The following is a 9,729-nucleotide window of genomic DNA, read 5'->3' on the forward strand; positions in this document are numbered from 1 at the left end:
AAGTATGGCAGGCAGAGTTAGAATAAATGTCTACTCCCATGGGGACCTATCTGGGTAACTTCCACAATGAACCGCTTCCAGTGTGACCAGCTGGCCACCAGATGGCAGACTGGCCCTCTCAGGACCTGGTACCATGCTAAAGGTTGAGTCACTGGTCTGGGCCTTTGGGCACTAGACTGCGGTGAGCAGAGACTACTAACTGCTAGGCGCTTCAGTAAGAACACCCTCACTTTATTCAGGTCACCCACATACTCAGCCTGAAGACAACTGTCTCTGGCTTCTTTGCTATTAGATAAAAGCTCATTCAGTTCGGGCAATGAAACATAAATGATGATACATCCTTCTTACCGCTCCTCCCACATTTCTTCCCTTCCCATTCCTCGGAATGAGTCTGTGAAGACTGGCACTTCAGTGGCCATCTTGGAGCTTGAGATGAATGCGGGGACAGTGTGCCACGGGGCACAGGTGGAGGTCAGAGGACAACTTGCAGAAGTCCATTCTTCCTCTACCATATGCGCTCTAGGGCTCAAACTTGGAGCGTCAAACTTAACAGTGAGCGCCTTTACCCGCTGAGCCAGCTTATCAACTGTGAGATAAATTTGGAGATGGAAGGCACAAGCTTAGAATTTAGAAACTGAATCCTCGAAGACAGTGTAAGGTACCAAACTTTAAGATAAATAAAGTTATATTTGATATAAACCAAGCTGGGCATGGTGGTGCACACTTTCAATCCTTGTACCCCAGAGGCAGAAGCAGGAGGATTGCTGCAGGTTGACGTGATGATGATATTCGAACCACTATTTGGAGTTTTCTGTAACCTGAGTTGTCTTAGAGTTTCTATTTCTGTGAAGAGACACCAAGATCACAGAGAGTGGGGGTGGCTTACAGTTCAGAGGTTCAGTCCATTATCATCACGGTGGGACAGGCAGACATGGTACTGGAGAAGGACCTAAGAGTTCTACATCTGGATCTACAGGCAGCAGACTCCCAGGAGTCCGTGTCCACACTGGGTGCACCTTGAGCATAGGAGACCACAAAGCCCACCTCCACCATGACACACTTCTTCCAACAAGGCCACACCTCCTAATAGTGCCACTCCCTATGAGCTTCTGGGGAACAATTACATTCAAACCACCACATAAGTCAACCTAGCATGTGGGTAAATCATATGTCATAGGAGAAATCCAAATGTAGCGATCAACTAGACAAGAGAGCCAACTGTTGCAACATCTGTCACCCCATTGGTCACCAGGGTAGATGCAACTCATCTGGCTTGCTAGGCAGCCGTCTCCTTTCTCCCTTGTATCTCCATGTTTGTCCCTCTCAACTCTGTGTGCTTGATTGAAAAGAATGACTCTGATAGAGAAGGGCTACTCTGTACTCCAGGGTTTACATTTACCGTATCCACTCCAGGGTTTATGGTATCCATTCCAGAGTTTACAGTATCCACTCCAAGATTTACAGTATCTATTCCAGAGTTTATAGTATCCACTGCAAGATTTACAGTATCTATTCCAGAGTTTACAGTATCCACTCCAGGGTTTATGGTATCCATTCCAGAGTTTACAATATCCACTCCAAGGTTTACAGTTTCCACTCTAGGATTTACAGCTTTCACTCCAGGGTTTACCACAACTCCACTCCAGAGTTTACAGCATCCATTCCAGGGTTTACTGTAGCTCTCTCTACTCCAGGGTTTACTATAGGTCCACTCCTTTTGGTTGTGGGAACCTCAAGACAAGCTCACAAATTACAGCAGCAGTGCCAATAAATGTAAACAGAATGAGGCTGCAAGGCATTGGCCTGGAATCCCAGCTATTCAGGAGGCTGAGGCAGGAGGACTGTAAGTTTAAGGTCAACCTGGGCTGCAGAGTGAGATGAGACCCCAGATCACACAATGAGACCGAATAGCTCAACGGTAGAACATTTGTCTAGCATGTACAAGTCCCTTAGTTCAATGCCCCATGCTGAAAACAAAATGGTAAAAGCATTAAGGGATTGCATGTCTAATCAAAGACAATTTCAGGGTTTCTTTTAATTTTTTTTATTTCCTATGTATGAGCATTTGCATGCACATATCTCTGTACCTGTGCATGGCTGCTGCCCTTACAAACCAAACGAAGGTGTTCGATCATCTGGGATTGGAGTTAGAGATGGTTGTGAGGTACCATGTGGGTCACTGGGAATTGAACCCTGGTCCTCTATGACAGCAGCTCCATATTCTTAAGCTGGCCTCAAACTCACAGAGATTCATTGACCTCTATCCCCCAAGTGCTGGCATTAAAGGCGTGCACCACCACCACCCAGCCAGCAGCCCCATGCTCTTAACCACTGAGGCATGTCTTCTGTTCTGTTTTGTTTGTTTTGAAACAGGCTCTCAGTATTTAACCCTGACTGGTCTGGAAGTGATTATTGACTGGCCCAATACTCAGAGATCGGAGATCTGCCTGCTTCTACCTCTCCAGTGCTGAGAGAAAAAGGACACGGCTATAAAATTCTCAAAGCCTGCCTCTAGTTACACACTTCCACCAGCAAGGCCACACCTCCTAGACCTTCCTAAACAGCGCCACCAACTGGGGACCAAGTGCTCAACCATCCAAGCCTATGGTGGACATTTCTCCTTCAAACCATCACATTCCAAGCCCTGAACCAGGCCCATCTATATTGTAGATCTCCAAGGAAAGGAGAATGTATTCTAATACCAGTGCCAGGATAAGTGGATATACACATGGGAAGGAGTTCACTGGGACTTCGGTTGCACAGCAGAATTAATAGAAATCAGTTCTCGTCAGGGGTTGGGGAGGTTGTGTGGGGGGGGTGTGCCTTTGGTCCCAGCACTCGGGAGGCAGAGGCAGGTGGATCTCTGTGAGCCCAGTCTACAGAGAGAGTTCCAGGACAGCCAGGACACAGAGAAACCCTGTCTTGGGGTGGGATGGACAGAAAAGAAAAAAAGAAATTCTCAGTGAATGAAAGCTTCGAAGAGAAGATTTAAAAAGCCTCCTCCTGCATATAGTCTTACAGATCCGCGCATGCACACAAAGGACTCGAATCTCCAGTTCTCAAGGTCCACACATCCCTCATTTCACTAGTTTCCAACAGACGGCCCCAGGCAGCTCCTAACCCAGGAGTTTGAGGCTTCCAGATAGCCCTCATTTTATTGTTATTTTTTAGACAGAGTCTCACTGTGTAACTGCAGGCTGGTCTGAACTCGTTCTGTAGACCAGGCTGGCCTTGAACTCACAGAGATCTACCCGCCTCTGCCTGCTCGGTGCTGGGATTAAAGGTGTGCGCTGCCACGATGCCCGGTTTCCAGTGGTGGAACACTCATCCAGTTTCTTTCTTCATGCCACTGTGCTGCCTGCAAAGTCACCTCACATAGTCCTCTCTCATTTATGTGGAAACTGACTAAGGAAATGGACCAAGCGCTCCCTGGGCAAGGGCATTACTCTGTTTCCTGATGTTTTTTACTGTTTCCCATGAGTCACCGTGTTAACTGTTAGAAAGGCCTGGTGATTTTTTTTTTCCTGTTTCAGTTTTTTAGCCTTCAGTTGTATTTCTTTACAGGGTTCTTTACTAAAGATAGCTTATTTTGTTTTGTTTTTTGATTTTTTGGTTTTGGTTTTGGGTTTGTTGTTTTTTTTTTTTTTTTTTTGTGGTTTTTCGAGACAGAGTTTCTCTGTAGCTTTGGAGCCTGTCCTGGAACTAGCTCTTGTAGACCAGGCTGGCCTCGAACTCACAGAGATCCACCTGCCTCTGCCTCCCAAGTGCTGGGATTAAAGGCATGCGTCACCTCTGTCCGGCGACAGCTTGGTTTTTATGTGGCCAAGTTTGAAGGCTTAAAAGCTTTGAAAAACTTTTTTGTTGTTTGAGACAGTGCTTCTAAGGCCCAGGCCAGTCTCAAACTCCCAACAATCCTCCTGCCTTAGCTTCCCAAACTCTGGTACCACAGGCATGAGTTGTCAACTGACTTCCTCCATGGAATGCCTGCTGAAGGCTTTGCCTTGCTTTTCTAGTGGAATGTCTGTCTTCTCATGGAGTTCAGGGGTGTTTAAATATGTATTATAGATCCTTATCCTCCGGGAAGCGTCAGTCCCCTGATAGTCTGGCCTACAAGGGTGCTTTTATTTTTACTCCTGTGCCCAGAGAATGGTGATGGTAGGAGTCTCAGTTATATCCAAGACTGACTACTAAAGCTGGGGTGATCACAGCATGGCTAAAGGGGTGCCGGGAGACTCTGATAGCATCTTCCGATACACCCACTTTGTCTGCCCCATCATTTAAGACTCCTCCCGGGCTCTAGTCAGCTAGAAAGCTTTTCCAGCCTACCCAGCCCACCCTTCCCTCCTAGACCATTAGTTCTTCAGTATTGTCATAGGCCCCAGGTCCTAATTGTGTGTCACAGTGTCTTACACCTGTTGATTTTCTGTCTCCTTCACTAGAGTGTGAGACCCTCGAGGCAGGTACCAAGTCTCCAGCACCTCTCATTGCCAGGTGGTGCCCAGGGCGAAGCCTGTCACACAGCCTTCATTACAATGTGAATTAACACGTGTTGAACCACTTGGTTCTAGCTAGCACCCTTGGGGCTGGGGATGGCTCAATGGCTAGACCGCTTCCTGCTCTTTCAGAGTTTGGTTCCTAGAACCCCCATGTTCCCCACATCCAGTGACTCCCAACCAATTACAGAGGATCTGATGTCTTCTTCTGGCCTCCACATGCGCCCACACATGTGTAGCATACACTCACACAGACATATAAATAAAAATCAGGAGGAACTCGTTCAAAAGAACAATAATCCTAGGAACTAGTCCAACACTCAGGTTGACAAAGACAAAACTAAAATAGGCCCAGGCTGGCGGGGAGTGTATGGGCTCCACTAAGAGGCAATCTAGAGTATGCCTTCAGGCCTGGCTGAGCTCCCAGAGTTTCTTCCCTCTCCTGCTCTCAGCCTTGTATCGCTTTGCATGCAAGCTCTCTGGACCAGAGGAAGCAGGCTATCAGCCATAGCTGCATCTCAGCTTACCAGCCACAGTGCCAAATACATTCCCGGGAGTCAGCTGAAAGAGGAGGCCTCTGATTGGCTTATGCCACCAGGACCTCCTGACAATGATTAGCAGCCCACCAGGGGCTCTCCCCTGGAAGCACCAAAACAAAAGCAGTGGAAAAGTCTCCCTGAGCAGAACTGTGGCCTGGTGGATCCCATTTCACCATGGGGACACCACTGTTATCCTAACTGCCAGTGAAGCAAGAAGGGCACAGGGCTCACTTGCCTAGGACCCAGAAGCTGTACACGGGAAACAGAATTACGTGTTCTCTGGCCAGCCCACTACGTCAGCTTTTCTGAAGTTCTGGGGTAGTTGAGAGCCCATTGGCAAACAAATCAGTGTTCTGGGTGGCGCACACCTTTAATTCTAGAGACAAAGGCAGGTGGAGCTCTGTGAGTTCAAGGACAACCTAGTCTACAAAGCTTGTTCCAGGGCAGCCAGGGCTGTCTTGAAAATCAAAAAGAAAGAAAGGAAAAGAAAAGACCAACCAAAGGCAACCCGGGGAGGAAAGTTCGTACAAGCCACGCCCACTCCCCCATTCGCTGAGGCAGGCTGATCTTCAGCTTCCTGCCTGAGCTTGCTCTCTTCTCCATCTTCTTCTCGGAGGGGCAGCTTCACTTCTGCCTCTCTCCCCACTTCTCCCCCCCTTTTCTCTTGCTCTGTCCTCTTCTCTCTTCCCTCTCTTCTCTTCTCCCCCTTCTCCCCTTTTCCTTCCCATTCCATAACTCAACTAATAAATATATCCAATTCTATTCTGTACGATGTGTCTATCCATGGCCGTGTCTCCTGCCCAGCCCGCCATGTGTCTCCCTGCCTGGGACCAGCTACCACTTGGGGACTGGCAGCCATCTCTGCCTGGGACTGGCTGCTCCCAGGGCCTGCTGCCTGCCGCCACATGGTCCGCTACCACCATTTGGGGACCTACAGCATTTCTGCTGCCTACTGCTGCCAGGGATCTTGCAGTATTTTTAAAAAATTATAATAGAAAGGGTTGATTTGACTGACATTTCTGTATCACAGTTTATCTTTGAGGGAAGTCAGGGCAAGAACTGAAGTAGAAGCTTAAAGCAGAAACCAGGAATGAATGGTCCTCACTGGCTTGCAGCTCAGACCACAGACCCAGGGAATGGTGCTGCCCACAGTGAGCTGTATCAGTTAGCAATCAAGGCACACCCCTACAGCTATATCAAATAGCAATCAAGGCACACCCCTACAGCTATATCAAATAGCAATCAAGGCACACCCCCACAGATGCCCCCATGGGCCAATTTGATGGAGGGTGTGGTAATCCCTCAGTTGAGATTCCCTTCTTAGGTGACTCTAGATTGTATCAAGTTGACAGCCAAAACTAACAGAGGCAATCAGGTTCTGTGACAATCAGCAAACATCACATGACAGAGGACAGATGATAAACCCCCAGGCCTCTGTCCATGGCCCATGGCCCACAGAAAGCATGATCATATCTTCCCACTCTTCTAATAATATCTGCTATGTGTCTCTCTCACAAGAGATACACGCATGTACACACACACACACACACCCCAAAGAAAGAGAGAAGGAAGGAAAGAAAAAAAAAGACTCTTCTTTCTCAGATACTCCTATTCTTTCAGATGGACAGCTGCCTTTTAATTTTGAATAAAGTAGAAATAAGAGCATGTTTAGAAAATTCTGTTAGTATTATTGATCTATATTTTATCTCTAATCAAGTTTCCAAGTCCTAAGAGCCATTCAACAGCCACCAATCCCTCTACAAGGATTCACCGAATCATGGCTGGTTCCCAGTCTCTACACAGCTGCGTTTACCATGGGTACAGTCTCCATCTTTGCCCAAGTGCAGGTTCAGTGCTTTGAAGGCTTTAACTAGTCTGGAAGTCATCTGGGTCCTAGTGCCCTGGGATCCAGAAGGGTGGGCCTGGGAGGTCCAGGCTTGTCAGTAGTACAAGGGACACAGTTCAGTATGGGCAGCCATAGATTCTAGGGCATTCTTCTCAGAAGCAGCTGGATTTGGTCTATGCCAGGACAAGTCAGCATGCAACAAGTGTGATTTTGTTTTTAAAAGGTATTTTGATTTTCAATACAGGATTTCTCTGTGTAGCCCTGGCTGTCCTAGAACTGTGCCTCCCAGGTGCTGGGATTAAAGGCGTGTGCCGCCACCAACAGGCTACAAACCTAAGATAAAAATGTGGGTCAAAAGCGGCTCTTTAGGGGCTGGAGAGATGGCTCAGAGGTTAAGAACATTGCCTGCTCTTCCAAAGGTCCTGAGTTCAACTCCCAGCAACCACATGGTGGCTCACAACCATCTGTAATGAGGTCTGGTGCCCTCTTCTGGCCTGATGGCATACACACAGACAGAATATTGTACACATAATAAATAATATTAAAAAAAGCGGCTCTTTATTGTGTTTTTTATTTTATTTATTTATTTGAGACAGAGTTTCCCTATGTAGCCCTTCTAACCTGGAACTCACTCTGTAGGCCAGGCTGGCCTCCAACTCACAGAGATCCGCCTCCGCTTCCCAAATACTGACAGCAAAGTCATGCCCATCACACCCAGACCTTGGAGGAATTCTTACTATGCACAGGCCACAAAGAAGTTAAGGCTTCCAATTTTGACTGTAAACAAAGTTCAAACTTTTGCTTGTGAAGTTATTGGAAGAAGAAGTACAGATTCGGAGACAAAAAGGATGCACAATTAATTCAAAGTTGGCCTGTTCTGACTTAAGCAAATTTCATTTCTCAACACTTTGGTTTGAGATATCTCTTTGGGAGAGGAAAGAGAGAGAGAGAGAGAGAGAGAGAGAGAGAGAGAGAGAGAGAGAGAGAGAATGAGAGTAAATTTGATCTTTATGTTAGCAACCTTCTCAGAGGCTTTGTTGTTATTGGGTCGAAATTCTTGATTCTTGCTAGGCAGGTGCAGAGGCAATTGCCTTTGATGCTAGCACTTGGGAGGCAGGCAGATCTTGTCAGAGACTAACCTGGCTTACATTGCTCTGGCTGCTCTTGCAGAGAACCCAGGTTTAATTCTCAATGTCCACACAGTGGTTCACAGCCACCTGTAACTCCTGTTCCCGGGGCTCTGATGCCCTCTTCTGACAGCCACAGGGACTAGGCAGACAGAGAAAAGATGAATACTATTTTAAAACTTCTTTACTCTCAGTCCTCAGGAGTGATGGGCTCCTTTCCGTCCCACACGTCCCCTTCACTCTCTCTCTCGTGTGCATACATGAGCAGATGTGTGAACTTGTGGCATGAGACTATGGGTGCATGCTTACCACAGCAAGCACGTGGAGGGTCCGTGGGCAGCTTTGGACCATCTGTTCTCTCCTCCACCTTTGCTGGGGCTCTAACTCAGGTTGTCAGGCTTGTTAGGCAAGCACATCACCAGTTGAGCCATCTGGCCTGATCCTTTCCTCTCTAATCTCAGGGTGGGGTGCATAGACGAGACTACTCATTGAATTCTCAGTCAGGCCTATCATGCCAAGGATGCCATCACCCTTTCCCAGTTGGGATTAAATCTGCCCCCTAAACGTCTATCAATAGGATCCACTGACCTGTCTTCATACTGGAAGTCCCCAGTCAAGGAGAATGTGCAACTGGATGGTTAGACACTGGGTGCCAAGCCGGAGGGGTAAGAGTCTCTTGAGATCTGGATATGGTGGATGGAGGGGAGGGGAACCTAATGGAGGGAGATGTGGATAGGAATGGAGACAAACCTTGCCCGCCAGGCATTGGCACTGCCAGGTGTGGCCTCCTCTGTGTATGGCTGAGAGCTAATGCTCCTGGATGCAGAGCTGCTGTCTGTGTGCAGGGGGAGATGCTGTCCTCTTCTCCTCTTCATCTCCCCTGCCTTCTTTTCTCCCCGTCCTAAGCACTACGCAAACCCCCACACAGAAATGTTTTGCTGACTCACTCCTGTACGGCTGGCCATCTGGGGACACTTGGACGTGTCTGGCTGCACTGCCTGGAATTCAGCCCATTCTATATGATCTTGGCCAAGTCACTTGGAGACAATGACCAGATTTGTTCAAAGTGTGCACGTGTGCCATTTCTAGATCCTCCCATCGGGCTCCCTGTACAGCGTTATCATCTCAGGTGTACAACCATCGACCCGAGATGTCGACTGTGCACCCATTTTGTAAATAAACGAAACCAAGGCTCAGAGAGGCAGTGCGGCTCTCCCCAGGTCATGGAGACAGCTAACAAACAGAGACCTGGGGTCCAAGCCGGAGCCCACTTTAATCCAAAGTTCCCGTGCTTTTTGCTATCCCTACTGTAGACAGGAAACTGCCAACATTCATCAAGGAACCAGCTAACATTTTTTTTTTTTTTTTTTTTTTTTTTTTTTGGTTTTTTCGAGACAGGGTTTCTCTGTGGCTTTGGAGCCTGTCCTGGAACTAGCTCTGTAGACCAGGCTGGTCTCGAACTCACAGAGATCCGCCTGCCTCTGCCTCCCAAGTGCTGGGATTAAAGGCGTGCGCCACCATCGCCCGGCCAGCTAACATTTATATGAGGAAAAAGGAACAACTGGGGTATAAATCCATTACCGGTACCACCAACCTAATTTACATGAAGAGGAAGGAAGGGAGGAAGGGAGGAAGGGAGGAAGGGAGGAAGGGAGGAAGGAAGGAAGGAAGGAAGGAAGGAAGGAAGGAAGGAAGGAAGGAAGGAGACCTACTTCCCTCTAGCT

The sequence above is a fragment of the Chionomys nivalis genome, chromosome 11 (assembly GCF_950005125.1).
Source record: "Chionomys nivalis chromosome 11, mChiNiv1.1, whole genome shotgun sequence".
Lineage (NCBI taxonomy): Eukaryota > Metazoa > Chordata > Mammalia > Rodentia > Cricetidae > Chionomys > Chionomys nivalis.